At 43.3% G+C, this 12,804-nt stretch overlaps 17 non-coding genes across 17 annotated transcripts; 5 read left to right on the top strand and 12 right to left on the bottom strand.

The window, feature by feature from the left end:
• Window positions 1-234: 234 nt before the first annotated feature.
• LOC143752981 (U5 spliceosomal RNA) lies at window positions 235-348 on the bottom strand. The gene has a single exon (XR_013207466.1). It is a non-coding gene; the product is annotated as a U5 spliceosomal RNA (small nuclear RNA).
• A 403-nt stretch (window positions 349-751) lies between these two features.
• Window positions 752-866, bottom strand: LOC143753021 (U5 spliceosomal RNA). The gene has a single exon (XR_013207504.1). It is a non-coding gene; the product is annotated as a U5 spliceosomal RNA (small nuclear RNA).
• A 411-nt stretch (window positions 867-1,277) lies between these two features.
• On the bottom strand, window positions 1,278-1,392 carry LOC143753020 (U5 spliceosomal RNA). Its single transcript, XR_013207503.1, has one exon. It is a non-coding gene; the product is annotated as a U5 spliceosomal RNA (small nuclear RNA).
• Window positions 1,393-2,388: 996 nt separating this feature from the next.
• On the bottom strand, window positions 2,389-2,503 carry LOC143753019 (U5 spliceosomal RNA). The gene has a single exon (XR_013207501.1). It is a non-coding gene; the product is annotated as a U5 spliceosomal RNA (small nuclear RNA).
• Window positions 2,504-3,738: 1,235 nt separating this feature from the next.
• Window positions 3,739-3,810, top strand: trnad-guc (transfer RNA aspartic acid (anticodon GUC)). The gene has a single exon. It is a non-coding gene; the product is annotated as a tRNA-Asp (tRNA).
• A 444-nt stretch (window positions 3,811-4,254) lies between these two features.
• On the bottom strand, window positions 4,255-4,368 carry LOC143752980 (U5 spliceosomal RNA). The gene has a single exon (XR_013207465.1). It is a non-coding gene; the product is annotated as a U5 spliceosomal RNA (small nuclear RNA).
• Window positions 4,369-4,771: 403 nt separating this feature from the next.
• LOC143753018 (U5 spliceosomal RNA) lies at window positions 4,772-4,886 on the bottom strand. Its single transcript, XR_013207500.1, has one exon. It is a non-coding gene; the product is annotated as a U5 spliceosomal RNA (small nuclear RNA).
• A 409-nt stretch (window positions 4,887-5,295) lies between these two features.
• LOC143753017 (U5 spliceosomal RNA) lies at window positions 5,296-5,410 on the bottom strand. Its single transcript, XR_013207499.1, has one exon. It is a non-coding gene; the product is annotated as a U5 spliceosomal RNA (small nuclear RNA).
• Window positions 5,411-6,648: 1,238 nt separating this feature from the next.
• trnad-guc (transfer RNA aspartic acid (anticodon GUC)) lies at window positions 6,649-6,720 on the top strand. The gene has a single exon. It is a non-coding gene; the product is annotated as a tRNA-Asp (tRNA).
• A 454-nt stretch (window positions 6,721-7,174) lies between these two features.
• LOC143752938 (U5 spliceosomal RNA) lies at window positions 7,175-7,289 on the bottom strand. Its single transcript, XR_013207425.1, has one exon. It is a non-coding gene; the product is annotated as a U5 spliceosomal RNA (small nuclear RNA).
• Window positions 7,290-8,341: 1,052 nt separating this feature from the next.
• Window positions 8,342-8,456, bottom strand: LOC143752954 (U5 spliceosomal RNA). Its single transcript, XR_013207440.1, has one exon. It is a non-coding gene; the product is annotated as a U5 spliceosomal RNA (small nuclear RNA).
• Window positions 8,457-9,694: 1,238 nt separating this feature from the next.
• On the top strand, window positions 9,695-9,766 carry trnad-guc (transfer RNA aspartic acid (anticodon GUC)). The gene has a single exon. It is a non-coding gene; the product is annotated as a tRNA-Asp (tRNA).
• Window positions 9,767-10,220: 454 nt separating this feature from the next.
• LOC143752961 (U5 spliceosomal RNA) lies at window positions 10,221-10,335 on the bottom strand. Its single transcript, XR_013207447.1, has one exon. It is a non-coding gene; the product is annotated as a U5 spliceosomal RNA (small nuclear RNA).
• A 474-nt stretch (window positions 10,336-10,809) lies between these two features.
• On the top strand, window positions 10,810-10,881 carry trnad-guc (transfer RNA aspartic acid (anticodon GUC)). Its single transcript has one exon. It is a non-coding gene; the product is annotated as a tRNA-Asp (tRNA).
• A 641-nt stretch (window positions 10,882-11,522) lies between these two features.
• On the top strand, window positions 11,523-11,594 carry trnad-guc (transfer RNA aspartic acid (anticodon GUC)). The gene has a single exon. It is a non-coding gene; the product is annotated as a tRNA-Asp (tRNA).
• A 452-nt stretch (window positions 11,595-12,046) lies between these two features.
• On the bottom strand, window positions 12,047-12,161 carry LOC143753016 (U5 spliceosomal RNA). The gene has a single exon (XR_013207498.1). It is a non-coding gene; the product is annotated as a U5 spliceosomal RNA (small nuclear RNA).
• A 403-nt stretch (window positions 12,162-12,564) lies between these two features.
• Window positions 12,565-12,679, bottom strand: LOC143753014 (U5 spliceosomal RNA). The gene has a single exon (XR_013207497.1). It is a non-coding gene; the product is annotated as a U5 spliceosomal RNA (small nuclear RNA).
• Window positions 12,680-12,804: the final 125 nt, after the last annotated feature.

The raw sequence follows: 12,804 nt of genomic DNA, 5'->3' as shown, positions 1-12,804 counted from the left end.
CACTGTTCTGACCAGCGTGTTCCGTTCCGAACGCTTGGAAACAGTGAATAATTTTGCGAAGCAATCAGTTCAAAGCTTTGTTTCTCCCATCACTACCCTTTTGTGCTTGGTAAAACTTACATTCACACCGCTTGCTTGGACAAAACAGCCAATTCTTTTAGCCACGCTCGATCTGTGACCCAGCCTATTGTGGTACTTTGTTACAAGCTGCCAAACGTCCTCTGTTCTTGAACAAACACATGTAGCTCTGAGCATCCAAAAATATCAGAAACTCGCAAATGTTCCCCTCCACGGAAATCTTTAGTAAAAGGCGAAAGATTTATGCGTGAATGAAGAGAAACTCGAGCTGTACCCATGAGACGTATGGACAATGTGGTCCCAAGCACATGCAACAATGCAAGGGTAATGTCTGGTGCAGGCTCCTCCCATCCAGCTTATTTTCTTTTTTAAAAAAAACAATAATACAGCCATATCCATTAGAGGAAGGAGCAAATGTAAAAAGAATCTGCCCCATCACCAAATGTCCGCAAACCCTGTCCAAGAGGATGTCACTGAATCCGATAGTATGTCGAAGACCAGTGGTAGTATTCGCATGAGATTTTTATGAACTTCCTGGATGCTAAATGAACAAACCCTTCATCTCCTTGGATTGCGGGTGGATACTTTTAGCCACGCACGATCTGTGGCCCAGCCTATTGTGGTACTTTGTTACAAGCTGCCAAACGTCCTCTGTTCTTGAACAAACACATGTAGCTCTGCTGTGAGCAGAGCATCCAAAAATATCAGAAACTCGCAAATGTTCCCCTCCACGGAAATCTTTAGTAAAAGGCGAAAGATTTATGCGTGAATGAAGAGAAACTCGAGCTGTACCCATGAGACGTTGGGACAATGTGGTCCCAAGCACATGCAACCATGCTCAGCAAGGGTAATGTCTGGTGCAGGCTCCTCCCATCCAGCTTATTTTCTTTAAAAAAAAAAAAAACAATAATACAGCCATATCCATTAGAGGAAAGAGCAAATGTAAAAAGAATCTGCCCCATCAACAAATGTCCGCAAACCCTGTCCAAGAGGATGTCACTGAATCCGATAGTATGTTGAAGACCAGTGGTAGTATTCGCAAGAGATTTTTATGAACTTCCTGGATGCTAAATGAACAAACCCTTCATCTCCTTGGATTGCGGGTGGATACTTTTAGCCACGCACGATCTGTGGCCCAGCCTATTGTGGTACTTTGTTACAAGCTGCCAAACGTCCTCTGTTCTTGAACAAACACATGTAGCTCTGCTGTGAGCAGAGCATCCAAAAATATCAGAAACTCGCAAATGTTCCCCTCCACGGAAATCTTTAGTAAAAGGCGAAAGATTTATGCGTGAATGAAGAGAAACTCGAGCTGTACCCATGAGACGTTGGGACAATGTGGTCCCAAGCACATGCAACCATGCTCAGCTAGGGTAATGTCTGGTGCAGGCTCCTCCCATCCAGCTTATTTTCTTTTAAAAAAAAACAATAATACAGCCATATCCATTAGAGGAAGGAGCAAATGTAAAAAGAATCTGCCCCATCACCAAATGTCCGCAAACCCTGTCCAAGAGGATGTCACTGAATCCGATAGTATGTCGAAGACCAGTGGTAGTATTCGCATGAGATTTTTATGAACTTCCTGGATGCTAAATGAACAAACCCTTCATCTCCTTGGATTGCGGGTGGATACCTCCATAGGACAGGGTGAGCTCCTTGGCCAAAATAAAAGGCTTAAATAATAATAACTCCATTAATGGAAAGCATATCCAGTATTAAGTGACGTCTCAACGGTTGAGCATAGACAACAGTACCGTACCGCCCAGAGAAGCAATTGGGATGACCAGTCCTTGTTAGTATAGTGGACAGTATCTCCGCCTGTCACGCGGAAGACCGGGGTTCGATTCCCCGACGGGGGGTCTTCTTCTTTATCACGACCAAACACCTTGCATAAGCTCGGGCTTTACCGTGGAAGGTGCTTTTAAAGTCAACCTGCCATTCAAGACTCGCTTGATTATTTTTAGCTAATTGCATTTGAAAGATTTTACTTTCAAGAAAGCGTTTGCAATAGGTTTGTAAAAGGTGTTTTTTGAATGTTTGGCCTGAGTCTTTTTTTTGTGGGATTTTCACTGTTCTGACCAGCGTGTTCCGTTCCGAACGCTTGGAAACAGTGAACAATTTTGCGAAGCAATCAGTTCAAAGCTTTGTTTCTCCCATCACTACCCTTTTGTGCTTGGTAAAACTTACATTCACACCGCTGTCTTGGACAAAACAGCCAATTCTTTTAGCCACGCTCGATCTGTGGCCCAGCCTATTGTGGTACTTTGTTACAAGCTGCCAAACGTCCTCTGTTCTTGAACAAACACATGTAGCTCTGCTGTGAGCAGAGCATCCAAAAATATCAGAAACTCGCAAATGTTCCCCTCCACGGAAATCTTTAGTAAAAGGCGAAAGATTTATGCGTGAATGAAGAGAAACTCGAGCTGTACCCATGAGACGTTGGGACAATGTGGTCCCAAGCACATGCAACCATGCTCAGCAAGGGTAATGTCTGGTGCAGGCTGCTCCCATCCAGCTTTTTTCTTTAAAAAAAAAACAATAATACAGCCATATCCATTAGAGGAAGGAGCAAATGTAAAAAGAATCTGCCCCATCACCAAATGTCCACAAACCCTGTCCAAGAGGATGTCACTGAATCCGATAGTATGTCGAAGACCAGTGGTAGTATTCGCATGAGATTTTTATGAACTTCCTGGATGCTAAATGAACAAACCCTTCATCTCCTTAGATTGCGGATGGATACCTCCATAGGACAGGGTGAGCTCCTTGGCCAAAATAAAAGGCTTAAATAATAATAACTCCATTAATGGAAAGCATATCCAGTATTAAGTGACGTCTCAACGGTTGAGCATAGACAACAGTACCGTACCGCCCAGAGAAGCAATTGGGATGACCAGTCCTCGTTAGTATAGTGGACAGTATCTCCGCCTGTCACGCGGAAGACCGGGGTTCGATTAGTCTTCTTCTTTATCACGACCAAACACCTTGCATAAGCTCAGGCTTTACAGTGGAAGGCGCTGTTAAAGTCAACCTGCCGTTCAAGACTCACTTGATTATGTTTAGCTAATTGCATTTGAAAGATTTTACTTTCAAGAAAGCGTTTGCAATAGGTTTGTAAAAGGTGTTTTTTGAATGTTTGGCCTGAGTCTTTTTTTTTTGTTGCATTTTCACTGTTCTGACCAGTGTGTTGCGTTCCGAACGCTTGGAAACAGTGAATAATGTTGCGAAACAATCGGTTCAAAGCTTTGTTTCTCCCATCACTACCCTTTTGTGCTTGGTAAAACTTACATTCACACTGCTGACACAAGACTCGAAGTTGTGAACTGGGAAAGTGTGGATGGTTTGACGACTACCCAGTTCCAGTCTTGGACAAAACAGCCAATTCTTTTAGCCACGCTCAATCTCTGGCCCAACCTATTGTGGTACTTTGTTACAAGCTGCCAAACGTCCTCTGTTCTTGAACAAACACATGTAGCTCTGCTGTGAGCAAGACAATTCTTGGATACATCCATAGGACAGGGTGAGCTCTTTGGCCAAAATAAAATGTTTAAATAATAATAACTCCATTAATGGAAAGCATATCCAGTATTAAGTGACGTCTCAACGGTTGAGCATAGACAACAGTAACACACCGCCCAGAGAAGCAACTGTGATGACCAGTCCTCGTTAGTATAGTGGACAGTATCTCCGCCTGTCACGCGGAAGACCGGGGTTCGATTCCCCGACGGGGAGTCTTCTTCTTTATCACGACCAAACACCTTGCATAAGCTCGGGCTTTACCGTGGAAGGTGCTGTTAAAGTCAACCTGCCGTTCAAGACTCGCTTGATTATTTTTAGCTAATTGCATTTGAAAGATTTTACTTTCAAGAAAGCGTTTGCAATAGGTTTGTGGAAGGTGTTTTTTGAATGTTTGGCCTGAGTCTTTTTTTTGTGTGGGATTTTCACTGTTCTGACCAGCGTGTTCCGTTCCGAACGCTTGGAAACAGTGAATAATTTTGCGAAGCAATCAGTTCAAAGCTTTGTTTCTCCCATCACTACCCTTTTGTGCTTGGTAAAACTTACATTCACACCGCTTGCTTGGACAAAACAGCCAATTCTTTTAGCCACGCTCGATCTGTGACCCAGCCTATTGTGGTACTTTGTTACAAGCTGCCAAACGTCCTCTGTTCTTGAACAAACACATGTAGCTCTGAGCATCCAAAAATATCAGAAACTCGCAAATGTTCCCCTCCACGGAAATCTTTAGTAAAAGGCGAAAGATTTATGCGTGAATGAAGAGAAACTCGAGCTGTACCCATGAGACGTATGGACAATGTGGTCCCAAGCACATGCAACAATGCAAGGGTAATGTCTGGTGCAGGCTCCTCCCATCCAGCTTATTTTCTTTTTTAAAAAAAACAATAATACAGCCATATCCATTAGAGGAAGGAGCAAATGTAAAAAGAATCTGCCCCATCACCAAATGTCCGCAAACCCTGTCCAAGAGGATGTCACTGAATCCGATAGTATGTCGAAGACCAGTGGTAGTATTCGCATGAGATTTTTATGAACTTCCTGGATGCTAAATGAACAAACCCTTCATCTCCTTGGATTGCGGGTGGATACTTTTAGCCACGCACGATCTGTGGCCCAGCCTATTGTGGTACTTTGTTACAAGCTGCCAAACGTCCTCTGTTCTTGAACAAACACATGTAGCTCTGCTGTGAGCAGAGCATCCAAAAATATCAGAAACTCGCAAATGTTCCCCTCCACGGAAATCTTTAGTAAAAGGCGAAAGATTTATGCGTGAATGAAGAGAAACTCGAGCTGTACCCATGAGACGTTGGGACAATGTGGTCCCAAGCACATGCAACCATGCTCAGCAAGGGTAATGTCTGGTGCAGGCTCCTCCCATCCAGCTTATTTTCTTTTAAAAAAAAAAACAATAATACAGCCATATCCATTAGAGGAAAGAGCAAATGTAAAAAGAATCTGCCCCATCAACAAATGTCCGCAAACCCTGTCCAAGAGGATGTCACTGAATCCGATAGTATGTCGAAGACCAGTGGTAGTATTCGCATGAGATTTTTATGAACTTCCTGGATGCTAAATGAACAAACCCTTCATCTCCTTGGATTGCGGGTGGATACTTTTAGCCACGCACGATCTGTGGCCCAGCCTATTGTGGTACTTTGTTACAAGCTGCCAAACGTCCTCTGTTCTTGAACAAACACATGTAGCTCTGCTGTGAGCAGAGCATCCAAAAATATCAGAAACTCGCAAATGTTCCCCTCCACGGAAATCTTTAGTAAAAGGCGAAAGATTTATGCGTGAATGAAGAGAAACTCGAGCTGTACCCATGAGACGTTGGGACAATGTGGTCCCAAGCACATGCAACCATGCTCAGCAAGGGTAATGTCTGGTGCAGGCTCCTCCCATCCAGCTTATTTTCTTTAAAAAAAAAAACAATAATACAGCCATATCCATTAGAGGAAGGAGCAAATGTAAAAAGAATCTGCCCCATCACCAAATGTCCGCAAACCCTGTCCAAGAGGATGTCACTGAATCCGATAGTATGTCGAAGACCAGTGGTAGTATTCGCATGAGATTTTTATGAACTTCCTGGATGCTAAATGAACAAACCCTTCATCTCCTTGGATTGCGGGTGGATACCTCCATAGGACAGGGTGAGCTCCTTGGCCAAAATAAAAGGCTTAAATAATAATAACTCCATTAATGGAAAGCATATCCAGTATTAAGTGACGTCTCAACGGTTGAGCATAGACAACAGTACCGTACCGCCCAGAGAAGCAATTGGGATGACCAGTCCTCGTTAGTATAATGGACAGTATCTCCGCCTGTCACGCGGAAGACCGGGGTTCGATTAGTCTTCTTCTTTATCACGACCAAACACCTTGCATAAGCTCAGGCTTTACCGTGGAAGGCGCTGTTAAAGTCAACCTGCCGTTCAAGACTCACTTTATTATGTTTAGCTAATAGCATTTGAAAGATTTTACTTTCAAGAAAGCGTTTGCAATAGGTTTGTAAAAGGTGTTTTTTGAATGTTTGGCCTGAGTCTTTTTTTTTTTGTTGCATTTTCACTGTTCTGACCAGTGTGTTGCGTTCCGAACGCTTGGAAACAGTGAATAATGTTGCGAAACAATCGGTTCAAAGCTTTGTTTCTCCCATCACTACCCTTTTGTGCTTGGTAAAACTTACATTCACACTGCTGACACAAGACTCGAAGTTGTGAACTGGGAAAGTGTGGATGGTTTGACGACTACCCAGTTCCAGTCTTGGACAAAACAGCCAATTCTTTTAGCCACGCTCAATCTCTGGCCCAACCTATTGTGGTACTTTGTTACAAGCTGCCAAACGTCCTCTGTTCTTGAACAAACACATGTAGCTCTGCTGTGAGCAAGACAATTCTTGGATACCTCCATAGGACAGGGTGAGCTCTTTGGCCAAAATAAAATGTTTAAATAATAATAACTCCATTAATGGAAAGCATATCCAGTATTAAGTGACGTCTCAACGGTTGAGCATAGACAACAGTAACACACCGCCCAGAGAAGCAACTGTGATGACCAGTCCTCGTTAGTATAGTGGACAGTATCTCCGCCTGTCACGCGGAAGACCGGGGTTCGATTCCCCGACGGGGAGTCTTCTTCTTTATCACGACCAAACACCTTGCATAAGCTCGGGCTTTACCGTGGAAGGTGCTGTTAAAGTCAACCTGCCGTTCAAGACTCGCTTGACTATTTTTAGCTAATTGCATTTGAAAGATTTTACTTTCAAGAAAGCGTTTGCAATAGGTTTGTAAAAGGTGTTTTTTGAATGTTTGGCCTGAGTCTTTTTTCTTTTGTGGGATTTTCACTGTTCTGACCAGCGTGTTCCGTTCCGAACGCTTGGAAACAGTGAATAATTTTGCGAAGCAATCAGTTCAAAGCTTTGTTTCTCCCATCACTACCCTTTGGTGCTTGGTAGAACTTACATTCACACCGCTGTCTTGGACAAAACAGCCAATTCTTTTAGCCACGCTCGATCTTTGGCCCAGCCTATTGTGGTACTTTGTTACAAGCTGCCAAACGTCCTCTGTTCTCGAACAAACACATGTAGCTCTGCTGCGAGCAGAGCATCCAAAAATATAAGAAACTCGCAAATGTTCCCCTCCACGGAAATCTTTAGTAAAAGGCGAAAGATTTATGCGTGAATGAAGAGAAACTCGAGCTGTACCCATGAGACGTTGGGACAATGTGGTTTCAAGCACATGCAACCATGCTCAGCAAGGGTAATGTCTGGTGCAGGCTCCTCCCATCCAGCTTATTTTCTTTAAAAAAAAAAAACAATAATACAGCCATATCCATTAGAGGAAGGAGCAAATGTAAAAAGAATCTGCCCCATCACCAAATGTCCGCAAACCCTGTCCAAGAGGATGTCACTGAATCCGATAGTATGTCGAAGACCAGTGGTAGTATTCGCATGAGATTTTTATGAACTTCCTGGATGCTAAATGAACAAACCCTTCATCTCCTTGGATTGCGGGTGGATACCTCCATAGGACAGGGTGAGCTCCTTGGCCAAAATAAAAGGCTTAAATAATAATAACTCCATTAATGGAAAGCATATCCAGTATTAATTGACGTCTCAACGGTTGAGCATAGACAACAGTACCGTACCGCCCAGAGAAGCAATTGGGATGACCAGTCCTCGTTAGTATAGTGGACAGTATCTCCGCCTGTCACGCGGAAGACCGGGGTTCGATTAGTCTTCTTCTTTATCACGGCCAAACACCTTGCATAAGCTCAGGCTTTACCGTGGAAGGCGCTGTTAAAGTCAACCTGCCGTTCAAGACTCACTTGATTATGTTTAGCTAATTGCATTTGAAAGATTTTACTTTCAAGAAAGCGTTTGCAATAGGTTTGTAAAAGGTGTTTTTTGAATGTTTGGCCTGAGTCTTTTTTTTTTTGTTGCATTTTCACTGTTCTGACCAGTGTGTTGCGTTCCGAACGCTTGGAAACAGTGAATAATGTTGCGAAACAATCGGTTCAAAGCTTTGTTTCTCCCATCACTACCCTTTTGTGCTTGGTAAAACTTACATTCACACTGCTGACACAAGACTCGAAGTTGTGAACTGGGAAAGTGTGGATGGTTTGACGACTACCCAGTTCCAGTCTTGGACAAAACAGCCAATTCTTTTAGCCACGCTCGATCTGTGGCCCAGCCTATTGTGGTACTTTGTTACAAGCTGCCAAACGTCCTCTGTTCTTGAACAAACACATGTAGCTCTGCTGTGAGCAGAGCATCCAAAAATATCAGAATCTTGCAAATGTTCCCCTCCACGGAAATCTTTAGTAAAAGGCGAAAGATTTATGCGTGAATGAAGGGAAACTCGAGCTGTACCCACGAGACATTGGGACAATGTGGTTCCAAGCACATGCAACCATGCTCAGCAAGGGTAATGTCTGGTGCAGGCTCCTCCCATCCAGCTTATTTTCTTTTTTAAAAAAAACAATAATACAGCCATATCCATTAGAGGAAGGAGCAAATGTAAAAAGAATCTGCCCCATCACCAAATGTCCGCAAACCCTGTCCAAGAGGATGTCACTGAATCCGATAGTATGTCGAAGACCAGTGGTAGTATTCCCATGAGATTTTTATGAACTTCCTGGATGCTAAATGAACAAACCCTTCATCTCCTTAGATTGCGGATGGATACCTCCATAGGACAGGGTGAGCTCCTTGGCCAAAATAAAAGGCTTAAATAATAATAACTCCATTAATGGAAAGCATATCCAGTATTAAGTGACGTCTCAACGGTTGAGCATAGACAACAGTACCGTACCGCCCAGAGAAGCAATTGGGATGACCAGTCCTCGTTAGTATAGTGGACAGTATCTCCGCCTGTCACGCGGAAGACCGGGGTTCGATTAGTCTTCTTCTTTATCACGACCAAACACCTTGCATAAGCTCAGGCTTTACCGTGGAAGGCGCTGTTAAAGTCAACCTGCCGTTCAAGACTCACTTGATTATGTTTAGCTAATTGCATTTGAAAGATTTTACTTTCAAGAAAGCGTTTGCAATAGGTTTGTAAAAGTGTTTTTTGAATGTTTGGCCTGAGTCTTTTTTTTTTTTGTTGCATTTTCACTGTTCTGACCAGTGTGTTGCGTTCCGAACGCTTGGAAACAGTGAATAATGTTGCGAAACAATCAGTTCAAAGCTTTGTTTCTCCCATCACTACCCTTTTGTGCTTGGTAAAACTTACATTCACACTGCTGACACAAGACTCGAAGTTGTGAACTGGGAAAGTGTGGATGGTTTGACGACTACCCAGTTCCAGTCTTGGACAAAACAGCCAATTCTTTTAGCCACGCTCAATCTCTGGCCCAACCTATTGTGGTACTTTGTTACAAGCTGCCAAACGTCCTCTGTTCTTGAACAAACACATGTAGCTCTGCTGTGAGCAAGACAATTCTTGGATACCTCCATAGGACAGGGTGAGCTCTTTGGCCAAAATAAAAGGTTTAAATAATAATAACTCCATTAATGGAAAGCATATCCAGTATTAAGTGACGTCTCAATGGTTGAGCATAGACAACAGTAACACACCGCCCAGAGAAGCAACTGTGATGACCAGTCCTCGTTAGTATAGTGGACAGTATCTCCGCCTGTCACGCGGAAGACCGGGGTTCGATTCCCCGACGGGGAGTCTTCTTCTTTATCACGACCAAACACCTTGCATAAGCTCGGGCTTTACCGTGGAAGGTGCTGTTAAAGTCAACCTGCCATTCAAGACTCGCTTGATTATTTTTAGCTAATTGCATTTGAAAGATTTTACTTTCAAGAAAGCGTTTGCAATAGGTTTGTAAAAGGTGTTTTTTGAATGTTTGGCCTGAGTCTTTTTTTTTTTGTGGGATTTTCACTGTTCTGTCCAGCGTTTTCCGTTCCGAACGCTTGGAAACAGTGAACAATTTTGCGAAGCAATCAGTTCAAAGCTTTGTTTTTCCCATCACTACCCTTTTGTGCTTGGTAAAACTTACATTCACACCGCTGTCTTGGACAAAACAGCCAATTCTTTTAGCCACGCTCGATCTGTGGCCCAGCCTATTGTGGTACTTTGTTACAAGCTGCCAAACGTCCTCTGTTCTTGAACAAACACATGTAGCTCTGCTGTGAGCAGAGCATCCAAAAATATCAGAAACTCGCAAATGTTCCCCTCCACAGAAATCTTTAGTAAAAGGCGAAAGATTTATGCGTGAATGAAGAGAAACTCGAGCTGTACCCATGAGACGTTGGGACAATGTGCTCCCAAGCACATGCAACCATGCTCAGCAAGGGTAATGTCTGGTGCAGGCTCCTCCCATCCAGCTTATTTTCTTTAAAAAAAAAAACAATAATACAGCCATATCCATTAGAGGAAGGAGCAAATGTAAAAAGAATCTGCCCCATCACCAAATGTCCGCAAACCCTGTCCAAGAGGATGTCACTGAATCCGATAGTATGTCGAAGACCAGTGGTAGTATTCGCATGAGATTTTTATGAACTTCCTGGATGCTAAATGAACAAACCCTTCATCTCCTTGGATTGCGGGTGGATACCTCCATAGGACAGGGTGTGCTCCTTGGCCAAAATAAAAGGCTTAAATAATAATAACTCCATTAATGGAAAGCATATGCAGTATTAAGTGACGTCTCAACGGTTGAGCATAGACAACAGTAACACACCGACCAGAGAAGCAACTGTGATGACCAGTCCTCGTTAGTATAGTGGACAGTATCTCCGCCTGTCACGCGGAAGACCGGGGTTCGATTCCCCGACGGGGAGTCTTCTTCTTTATCACGACCAAACACCTTGCATAAGCTCGGGCTTTACCGTGGAAGGTGCTGTTAAAGTCAACCTGCCATTCAAGACTCGCTTGATTATTTTTAGCTAATTGCATTTGAAAGATTTTACTTTCAAGAAAGCGTTTGCAATAGGTTTGTAAAAGGTGTTTTTTGAATGTTTGGCCTGAGTATTTTTTCTTTTGTGGGATTTTCACTGTTCTGACCAGCGTGTTCCGTTCCGAACGCTTGGAAACAGTGAACAATTTTGCGAAGCAATCAGTTCAAAGCTTTGTTTCTCCCATCACTACCCTTTTGTGCTTGGTAAAACTTACATTCACACCACTGTCTTGGACAAAACAGCCAATTCTTTTAGCCACGCTCGATCTGTGGCCCAGCCTATTGTGGTACTTTGTTACAAGCTGCCAAACGTCCTCTGTTCTTGAACAAACACATGTAGCTCTGCTGTGAGCAAGACAATTCTTGGATACCTCCATAGGACAGGGTGAGCTCTTTGGCCAAAATAAAAGGTTTAAATAATAATAACTCCATTAATGGAAAGCATATCCAGTATTAAGTGACGTCTCAACGGTTGAGCATAGACAACAGTAACACACCGCCCAGAGAAGCAACTGTGATGACCAGTCCTCGTTAGTATAGTGGACAGTATCTCCGCCTGTCACGCGGAAGACCGGGGTTCGATTCCCCGACGGGGAGTCTTCTTCTTTATCACGACCAAACACCTTGCATAAGCTCGGGCTTTACCGTGGAAGGTGCTGTTAAAGTCAACCTGCCGTTCAAGACTCGCTTGATTATTTTTAGCTAATTGCATTTGAAAGATTTTACTTTCAAGAAAGCGTTTGCAATAGGTTTGTGGAAGGTGTTTTTTGAATGTTTGGCCTGAGTCTTTTTTTTGTGTGGGATTTTCACTGTTCTGACCAGCGTGTTCCGTTCCGAACGCTTGGAAACAGTGAATAATTTTGCGAAGCAATCAGTTCAAAGCTTTGTTTCTCCCATCACTACCCTTTTGTGCTTGGTAAAACTTACATTCACACCGTTGCTTGGACAAAACAGCCAATTCTTTTAGCCACGCTCGATCTGTGACCCAGCCTATTGTGGTACTTTGTTACAAGCTGCCAAACGTCCTCTGTTCTTGAACAAACACATGTAGCTCTGCTGTGAGCAGAGCATCCAAAAATATCAGAAACTCGCAAATGTTCCCCTCCACGGAAATCTTTAGTAAAAGGCGAAAGATTTATGCGTGAATGAAGAGAAACTCGAGCTGTACCCATGAGACGTTGGGACAATGTGGTCCCAAGCACATGCAACAATGCAAGGGTAATGTCTGGTGCAGGCTCCTCCCATCCAGCTTATTTTCTTTTTTAAAAAAAACAATAATACAGCCATATCCATTAGAGGAAGGAGCAAATGTAAAAAGAATCTGCCCCATCACCAAATGTCCGCAAACCCTGTCCAAGAGGATGTCACTGAATCCGATATTATGTCGAAGACCAGTGGTAGTATTCGCATGAGATTTTTATGAACTTCCTGGATGCTAAATGAACAAACCCTTCATCTCCTTGGATTGCGGGTGGATACTTTTAGCCACGCATGATCTGTGGCCCAGCCTATTGTGGTACTTTGTTACAAGCTGCCAAACGTCCTCTGTTCTTGAACAAACACATGTAGCTCTGCTGTGAGCAGAGCATCCAAAAATATCAGAAACTCGCAAATGTTCCCCTCCACGGAAATCTTTAGTAAAAGGCGAAAGATTTATGCGTGAATGAAGAGAAACTCGAGCTGTACCCATGAGACGTTGGGACAATGTGGTCCCAAGCACATGCAACCATGCAAGGGTAATGTCTGGTGCAGGCTCCTCCCATCCAGCTTATTTTCTTTTTTTTTTAAAAACAATAATACAGCCATA

This window comes from Siphateles boraxobius, unplaced genomic scaffold (genome assembly GCF_051911475.1).
Source record: "Siphateles boraxobius isolate OS27281-9 unplaced genomic scaffold, OSU_SipBor_1 270, whole genome shotgun sequence".
Taxonomy (NCBI): domain Eukaryota; kingdom Metazoa; phylum Chordata; class Actinopteri; order Cypriniformes; family Leuciscidae; genus Siphateles; species Siphateles boraxobius.
This window is presented reverse-complemented; position numbering and strand designations above follow the sequence as displayed.